Source organism: Panthera onca, chromosome A3, assembly GCF_046562875.1.
Source record: "Panthera onca isolate mPanOnc1 chromosome A3, mPanOnc1 haplotype 2, whole genome shotgun sequence".
Classification (NCBI taxonomy): Eukaryota; Metazoa; Chordata; class Mammalia; order Carnivora; family Felidae; genus Panthera; species Panthera onca.
Window position 1 is genome coordinate 64,139,065 of NC_138341.1, and position 9,553 is coordinate 64,148,617.

Genomic DNA, 9,553 nt, shown 5'->3' on the forward strand with positions numbered 1-9,553 from the left:
GAAATAATAGCTCAGCATCTATCTCTTCAGCTGCAAATACCTTTTCAGTTCATTCATCTCCTTCATGTGTTCTGAGCTGCTAGATTCAGACCTGGGGAAAAATATTTTTCTCTTTTTCTGCAGTATTTCTTGCTTTGTTTTAGTTACCTCAATAACTCTTTCCCTTTGTTCTCTTTGGAAGGCACAGCCATTAAAGAAGTTCATGACTTATATTTTCTGTCTGAGGCCCAGAAAAGTTTCTCAGCATTTTCTCAAAGGCACATGGGTAACCTTATCACTTATGAAATTCAGGCACAAACTCCATAATGTTTTAGCTAAAAATAAGTATCTGATTCCTTTCCCATGGCTGCGACAACATTCTGGGTAACAATGCTGGGTACAGAGAATCACAGAAAGTAGAAAGTCATAATTAAAATATGTATTTGTTCTGGTTCATTCTACTGGTACTCTCTTGCTTTCTTTTCCCCTTTAAGAGTCATTACATGCTTTCATTTTTCTAACCCAATTTTTTTAATATTTATTTTTGAGAGAGAGAGACAGAGAAACAAACAGCATGAGTGGGGGAGGGGCAGAGAGAGGGAGACGCAGACTCCAGAGCAGGCTCCAGGCTCTGAGCTGTCAGCACAGAGCCTGACACAGGGCTCAAACTCACAAACCACGAGGTCATGACCTGAGCTGAAGCCGCTGCTTTACCAATTCAACCACCCAGGCGCCCCTATGCTTTCATTTTCAATGTCAAAAAAGCTGTATTTTTAACATTAAAACTCTAATTTTAACACAATAAGAGGAAAAAAAAAACCCAAGGTACAATCTACAGGGAAACCCATCTTGGTGAGCCACCCCCACCCCCTACGGGGTTCTGGACCTGCATGCCCTGCGGCACTCCCAGTCACATATATGTACACACACGGGTGCATTCATGCACAGGCTGTGTGTGGGAGGGAGCTGGCTCAGGAGCAAGCATCAAAATAGTTTTAGAAATGACTGTCCTGCCTAGCACAGGCATTAGAGAAATATTCTTTGCAAAGGGAGGTGGGAAGAAGCATGTGTAGAGTAGGAGGTGGCATGGGCTGCCAGCCCCAGCTTTCCTTTCCCCGTGGCACCGGGCCTCCAGGGTACTCACTGCCTGTAAAAGGGGTCAGTCTGAATCTGCCCCAGAGGCTTTGGGCAGTCCTGAGTCCACACCCTGAAGTCAGGGTGGGCAGGTCCCACGGGAGCCCACAGACTAGCAGGTGTAGGTCCATGTGAAGGGCTAGGCAGGAGCCAGGGATGCTGGATCCCAGCTTCCAGCAGTCTCATGGTGGGCCGGTGGTTCTGATCTTCCTCATTCGATCAAGGTGGTTCAGGCTTGAGCCTTGTCTTAACACTAGGTTCCTCAGATTCTTTTCAGATTCCTCTGAGGAGCCCAGAACATTTTTCATGTCTTTTCATCTCCTGTTGTGTCCAGTGTGGCGTAGGCACAGTGTGGTGGCGGAGTTCATGGACATGCACAAGAGTATGGCCTCTTGATGTTTCTGGGGTGTCAGCTCCCTCCCTGCAGACAGTACCAGGACTCCCATCACAGCTTCATGGGGCCAGCATGATGCTCAGGGTCCCTTTGGCCTGGCTCAGCTTGGGTGAGTCTGGGAACCTGTAGCTGGCATGGGCTGCATTGGGCCGCTTGCTAATGTCCAGAGAGCTGAGCAGCTCTGGGATGTTCTGAGCACTTAAGGAAAAGCTTTCAAATTCCAACTGGGAACATCAGGTAAAAGCCCTGACTCTTGCATGTGAACACACAGGAGGAGATGACACTTATGTTCTCCTTCCGGATGCAGGAATAGTGGTTCTGGGGTCACAGGCCATGCATAGAGAAGAACTAGATTCCACTTAGGTTGGTGAGGCAGGCCAGGCAGGTCTTAGCACAGTCCTTACAGGCCACACTGGCAAACAAAGCCAGTGCCATTTTGTGCAGGAGACAGCCTTGTCATCAGTTTGAACTTGATCTTGGCACTCACCGTCGGCATTGTGAACACCCTGAACTGCTCCGCACGTGCAGTGTGTGGGGCATGATCCCCCTTCAAGTCAGGTGCCTGCGCGGAATCCCGCTAGGCCACTCAGGGCGCCGGCTGTGCGCGATCGATCGCGCATGTCAGGCACAGCGAAGCCACCACCAGCGTGTGCGTTAGTTGCACCTCCTTCCCTCCTCCTCCCACCTCTCCGGCGGTCCTCGCAGCGCACACCCGCATTGCGCAGGTAAACATGGAGCCGGAAATCTGTGCCAAGCGGAGGTCGGTGGTGCGCTGCATATCCAAGGAACGTGCCAGCGAAGTAGAGGCAGCGCATGGTGCCGGAGAGGGAGTGGTCAGCCAGCAGGGCTTGATGGGGACTGCAGCGGCGTCATCACCAAGTCCCGGGGGCAGGCCTGTTCTGCGTGTGGGCCTCCTGCAACTTGCTGTTAGCAGTAGCTGCCGTTTCTCGTCTGAGACGCAGCTCTTTTGAATTCATGGATGCGCAGGAAAGACTGGCGCTATTTCGCTTGGAGCACAGCCCCTTCATGGCCTGGAGCTTTTTTGGGGTGAAGGGTACGCGTGGCCAGCACAGGGCTCTTGCACTGGAGGTTGAAGAGACCATAGCCATGACTGGTGCCAAAGGCTACATGGCTCCCAGGTGGAGCATGACGGACGTGACGGCAGCTGGAGGCAGGCACTGAACCAGCACATGGGACCAGAAACGGGAGGGTGAGACCTCAGCCCCTCGTAGCCCTTCCATGTGAAGCCCTGGCGGTCTCAGAGGAGGTCCATGCTGTCCATGCTGACCACCTGTTCCAACGGCACATCGTTAGTTCCAGCATCAGCACCTAGCCTGCAGTGCCCACCACCACCATCTGGGCCGTGTTCTTTTAGGGTGCCACTTTTTCCGCGCCCAGCCTGGGATAGTGACTGTGGATGTCTAAGAAGCCCATCTTGCAGAATGGTGGCCCGTCGTCTTGTGAAGCCTGTTGGTGTGTATGCTGGGCCAATGGGCCACACTGTTGGCATGCTTGCGATCTGCCTGGAAGAGGCCAGTTGTGCTTAGCTTGCAGAGCAGCCACAGCACCACGGCTGGAGACATCCCAGAACACATTGCCGTCCTCACTGCAGGTCGGCAGCAGACCTCACCGTGATGGCTCCTGGGCCAGGTTTTGACCCCTGGTGATGGGGCCAGCTGAACGGCGCTGGAGGCCGGCTGCGGGCATGGCAGCCCACCAGAGCTCAGGATGCAGGCCCACAGTTTGGCGGGGACGTTGGCGACATGGGCCAAGCAGGTAACAGCCAACGGGTAATCTCTGTCTTAATGCTGAGTGCTTACAGGAGGATAATTTTTCTAGATTTTAACTATACCATTTCTCAATACATGATTAAGTTGCCACAGTTGGCCATTAGTCTTTATTTGAAAGAGAAGCCAGGTACAAGAAAGGTGGAGTAATCAGAGTATTCAAGATGGAATCTACCTGAACTATTTGTACTATGAGACATGGCTTAGTTCATAACCAACTATATTTTATATCTACCAATTTCTAAGTCATTTTCTCATTAAAATAATGGTTTGACCAGGTGTACCTTAAAATGCCTTCAATCACTTCTGTGTTAATTTGAGAGTAGAGTTTTGGAAACCAGTGAGATTTAATTTTCAAATCCCATTCAGTTAAACCAGGGAGAGAAAAAAGGAGGGCAAATTGGAGTTTTTGGTTTTGCTTTTACATCTTACAATACCGTTAGGGCTTTTATGACTGAAGGGAAGTCATAACTACAGAAGAAAATTATGACAGTTCCAACATTTAGTACATTAAAAGGTTTTAAGTACATTAGCAAAGTCTCCTCAGTAAATTTGGAAAGAATGGGGGGAGAAATGTTGCTATTTGTGTTTTATACCAATGTCAGCAGTATTAAATTAGTAAAGAATATATAAATATTAATATTATATATTGGGGAGCCCTGAGAATATTATATATATATACATTAAATGCAAAAATACACACACACACGCACACAGTACAAACACAGAATGAGAATAGCTTAGCATTCCCAGTTTTTAAACTTTCTCTTCATCATCAATCGTTCCCTTTAAGGAAGTTTTTCAGGTAAGCATCCTAGAATGTTCTGTTTCCCACCTCATTTATCATTAAGTGATCATGTTTTATTTTTTGTCTCAACTGTGTAATGTTAAGGGGTTGATGGTCTAGTATATACACAAACTGACGAGAAGAGCTAGAGAAGATACCAGGAGGCTCATGATGAAACCTTTCTTAATGACATTTCCCTTATGAACACAGCTTGTCTGCAAGCTGTTACAGAATTGAGAGTGTATCACCAAATGGAAGTTTGAAATTGACCCCCCCCCCACACACACGCGTGTGTTCGCGCGCGCGCGCGCGCGCACACACACACACACACACACACACACACACACACACACACACATACATCACAGGTGCAAAAATTCTGCATAGAGTTGACATTTGTCGTCTACTTTGGTTCCTAGACTGTCACTAACCTCACCAATAAGTACATCTGCTTTCTAAGAAAGTTCCCAATGAATTACAAATACTACACTATAATTTCCAAGTTAGTGTGATAATTCATAAACATTAGCATTGCTCCCAAACTATGCTGAGTAGGCAAAATAAATCATGAGTCACAAAATATTTGCTCCAAAGCCAAGCCCATCGTTCACATGAACAATTTTCAGAAATGATGCAGACAGACTTATGAACAACACTTGCTTATTTTTAGAACTTTTCCTGCCATTTGAGACTATTCTTCAGCTTTAGGTTAAAGTCCTACAGTGAACTGAACACAAAGCTTAGAGATCAACAAATGTAAATTAAGATAAATGATTATATTTCCATTTAATATGTTGGAAGAGCATACTGAAGGAAATTTTACATTACTTAATTTTCTGAGCTCCAATTTTTGTTTTCTCATATATCCCAATACAGACACAGACACAAGTACACCCACTAGTACACACATGTCTTGACTTCTCTAAAAATGGGTTGACATTCTGGATTCAGTGATTTTCGGTGGTATAACCCAAACTTTCTCAATTAGGAATTTTAAGTGTATCTTCTAGGATCTCCGTTCATTCCTGTCAGATTTCCTTCTGTATAGGCATAGGTTTCCTCTGATAGTCAGGATCACCGTTAACATATTTGCGATCAGGTAGATGTCAACATGTTTTAACTTTTATTTTTTAACAGCAAAACAGCCCAGATTTTCTTTGTAATTTATTTTTGGTATCAGTATCATTCCATTTTCTCCATGCTGCCCTTTTGAAGTCCATTTAAATCTTCCTTAAAATATAGTGAGCACTCTTCTAGAGAATGCCTGACTTTATTTTAGTTCCTTTGATTTGCAATGCATAGCTTTAGCAATACATCTCAACATATTATTTGTTTTCATCACTGAAGCTCTTTGTTGCAAAGAGTTCTCAGAAGTTTGCTTTTTAGGACAACTTCCTAGACTATAAGGTTTCTACTTAGAACTCCTTGCCTTCTGACTGGTGTAATTTACATGCAATTTAAATTTTCTTGATTTTATTACATTAGGGAATGGCCTGACATGATTCTAGGTTTTCAAACTTCTGTATACTTAATGCATTAAGGGGAAAAAAATGCAAATTCAGACTAGAGGCTCAGGACCAAATAGGGAGCAGGGCATTGGCAGAATCTTGTGTGGTGTTAGCAGTGGTAGTTGGGGCATGGGGTTAGGCAGTGTTGCCAAAGGACATCTCATATCAAAAAGCAAGTCCGCTGATAATTTTACAGTGACTATTGCATGGATGCTGCTCTAAATGCTTCTTTATTCTTTCCCAATTAAGTTCGTATCCAGTCCAGCGGAAGAATAGATGTTGATTTTCTTGGGGAGCCCTGAGAATGCCAGAACAGATGCCAGGTGGTAGTGGAGTTTAGATTCCACTTCTGTAAGGATGACATAACTTGGTTACTTCCTTGCAAGTGATCCATTAGGTAACGTGTCTTATAAATCTCTCATCAGCAGGGATAGTTTTAAAGAAAACAATGGTAGGAGTAAATGTGACGCCCTCACTGACAGGTGTTTTGACCACAAAACCACTTCTTAATTCTCCAGATGATGTATTTCTATGTGTGTGTGTTGTACCAGTATTCAGTTCTGTGCTCTGTGCTAATTTAGTGTAATACACAATCTTGGAAATGATTTCTTTCCTTCCAAGATCCGAGGCATTACTGTGAATAATTAAAAAAGCAGGGCTCTGCCTTATTGGTAGCATCTTTCCAACTTGAAAGAATCCCATTTGTTGGCACTGTTGTGGTCATGCCTGACCTTTCACCCAGTTTGAGGGCTTGTTTGCCAGCGTCTGCCTAGTATGGCTCTACACTCTAAGCACCCGCTTACCTCGTTGAAATGTTTCCTGACAATGTAAATGTAAATGTAATATTAAATGTGCATGCGGTTCCTCACCATGTTCCTCCTTTGTGCCAATTATGTATCTTGATTTAGTCTTTTGTGTCTATTTTTTCCTAACTTACACAGACTTTTTTCTCTAGCAAAACTGAATATGTACAGCAACAGCTAGTGTCCTGCCCCAAATGTTCTCTCCCCTGTCTATCAAGGTGTGAGTTTAGTGCTAGACTTTTCCTTTTGTATCCTGCTTAGAAATTCTGTGACATTCATTGTTTGTATTATTTCCAGAAAGTGCCCAATAAATATCTGAAGAATTGAAATATGTTTTCTCCCATTAAAATATAAGCCCCCTGGGGACAGGAATGGTGCCTTGGTGTAATTTGCAATGTACATAAGGTATTAGACATTTTTAAAACATATTTTTTGATTCACAGATTGTTTGATAAATTTGATAACTTCTTCCTGAGTTTTCTTTTTTTTTTAAAGAAAGGTCAGATTTTTGATTTGTCCAAATCTTGCAGTTCTTCTGTTTCAGATAGTAGTTCCTCAAAGGAACTCAGCTGTTTCCCTACTAGGTCACTCTCCAGTTTCTGGTTCCTGTTGGCTTTGCTGTGTATATCTTGTAGGGGAAAAAAAGGCATTTGTCCAGCCTGCTGCTTTGTAGAAAGAACTGAAAGGGCAATAATGTGGCATTTGTTAGATTTTAAAAAATGGAAGGAAGGGGAGGCTTTTAATTGTATGGGAAATTTAATTAGATTTAGACTAATTAAATTCATTTTTTATATTAACATGTTCACAAATATTATTGCATCTCGTTAGATTTCATTCTTCTAGCCTTACTGAACAATATTCAGTAGTAGTTTCAGATTACAATAAGTTCATTATGAAGATAAGGTGGAATTAGTGTAGGAAGCTCAGCTGGTTGAAGGGGTCTGTACTTTAATTACTGCACAGGGCGTGCATATTAATTACAACACAAGTGATATTTACTGTACCTCAGGAACATATGACAGGGTAGAGATACTGACAGCACCAGCTAATAAACTCAGTATGATAATGAGGAGAAAAGACCATAAAAATAGAAGGAAATAAAATTATTCATAAAGTATATTGATCCCAAAGTAAAGACATTAAGCTCTGATGAAGGGCAACAAAAGGGAAGCTCCTCACTTTATCAAACAAATAACCAAAGTAGAGAAATGTTAGCAGGGAGACAGATTGTGATTATACTGGTCACATGATCACACTCCAGAGAGTACACGGGAGCCATAACATGGGAGATTTTTAATAAATCAGCAGAAAGCCATACTGTCACCTGCAGGAACCGAGGTCGCGGTGGCTAAGGACAGCCCCGTAGAGAAGTCAAACATGCTGTGGTGTAAACTGGAAGGAACCACACGCATACAAAATCTGGTTCGGGAGCCACTGTCCCCTCTGGAAAAACGAGGGCACACCTAAGAATACTGCAGGAATTACTCTCAATGGCAACTCCGGGGGCCATCACCCACTTTTCCCTGTTATTAGAAATCACCAGCTCTGATTCCGAGATGACAAAAGGGAACAGTTGGGGGTTGGTTAGATAATTTTTCTCAGAAAATGCTCAGTTATGGTGTGATCCTTTCTAAATCTACACAACTCAAAGGAAAGTTCACAAATTTTGGCTTCGAGTGATTAAATATGAGATTTGTTTTGTTTTGATTTTACATGGGCCTTGCAAAGAAATGGTCGTTTTTTAAAAAACAATTATTTGATCAACTTCTAACAGTTACAAACAAGCTCATTTTCAGGGGAAAAAAACCCTGGCTAAAGTGCTAATTCTTAATTTACATCAAATAATTACTGTAGTCAGGTGTTTGCTAAGTATTTGTTATTTTTAAGCTTATTACCCAAAATCTGCCACAAATTGTGCTCAGAGTTGAGTTATTATGGATAGAAAGTACATCAGTTAGCTGTTTATTTTAAAACATAGAATAATGATGTTGACCAAACTCTTACAATCGCTTTAAGTTAATTTTAGGAGGAAAACATGTTGTGGGTGTATATACGAATAGCGATTTTAATATATAGTGCAAATATGTGATGTATATATGTACAAATGAACTTTAATCTGTATATAATATCATATGTATTTCTGGTTAAAGTACCTAAAAAATAATAGTAAATCTAGATAGTGCATAATCTGGCCCTGTATTTTGGTAACAGTTAGAGGTGTCTGGAAACAAAAAACAAAAGGAAAGATTATTCGTTTTGGTTGAAATCTATAAAATCATGAATTGAAAGGGTTAGATGTCAAATTACAGAATGACATTATGGCAAATCTCACTTTGCAACTTGGGCAAGACAAATAATATGTATAACCAACTCACTCTGAACTGAATTATTTTAATGTACGCATCCTGGAGCCGAAGTGAAGACAGCCCTGGACTCCATCATGAAATGGGGGTGCCATGCCTGGTTTGCTGTGCCTCCCTCTGCCCTTCTCAGTGCCTTACTCTATGTATCCCAGTATTCCAATGTTTTCATGCTAGCCTTTCTTTCCTCTGGTAGAGGGGTTGTTTCATTCATATTAAGGTGAAATATTTCCAGGGAATATTTTTAAGAGAACAGTGTTTCATGAAAGCTTATGTTGTAACTTGACCATTAACGAAGTACTTCTGTGTGAGCAGGGGATCTATCTGAAATTACTCAAGTGTATCAAATAGTTATGAACACAACCCACATGAAAGGCCAGGCATAATCAGAATGTGGGAAAAAGTGGTAATTCAAGTTTTATAATCGGTACTGTTGTGAACTGGGTTATTTGCATCAATACCTGTGTGATATTACAATGTTAAGACTCAAGGCTGTAGGATTGTATAGTACCAGGAACATGGTGGGTAGATGTTAGATGAATATTTACTGAATGAATGAATAAACAAATGATTCATTTACTGAATGAATGATTGATTGAAGGAGTCCTCCTCAGGTGGTGTTTCCTTAATTCTTGAAAGGTACCGGTGGTGTTTCTGTTGTATCTGGTGAACTGGCTACTCTCTGTAACTCTGGCATTTTCCTTTTTGTACTGGCAGTCCCTAACCACGGTATCTCTCTCACCACCTGAAATGTAAGTGCTGGCCGGAGTGGATGACCACTGTCAAGTGGGTGGGCTCTTG

At 42.5% G+C, this 9,553-nt stretch overlaps 1 pseudogene; it reads right to left on the reverse strand.

Moving 5' to 3' along the window:
- Positions 1 to 1,295: 1,295 nt before the first annotated feature.
- Positions 1,296 to 9,272, reverse strand: LOC132672003 (lethal(2) giant larvae protein homolog 1 pseudogene; annotated as a pseudogene).
- Positions 9,273 to 9,553: the final 281 nt, after the last annotated feature.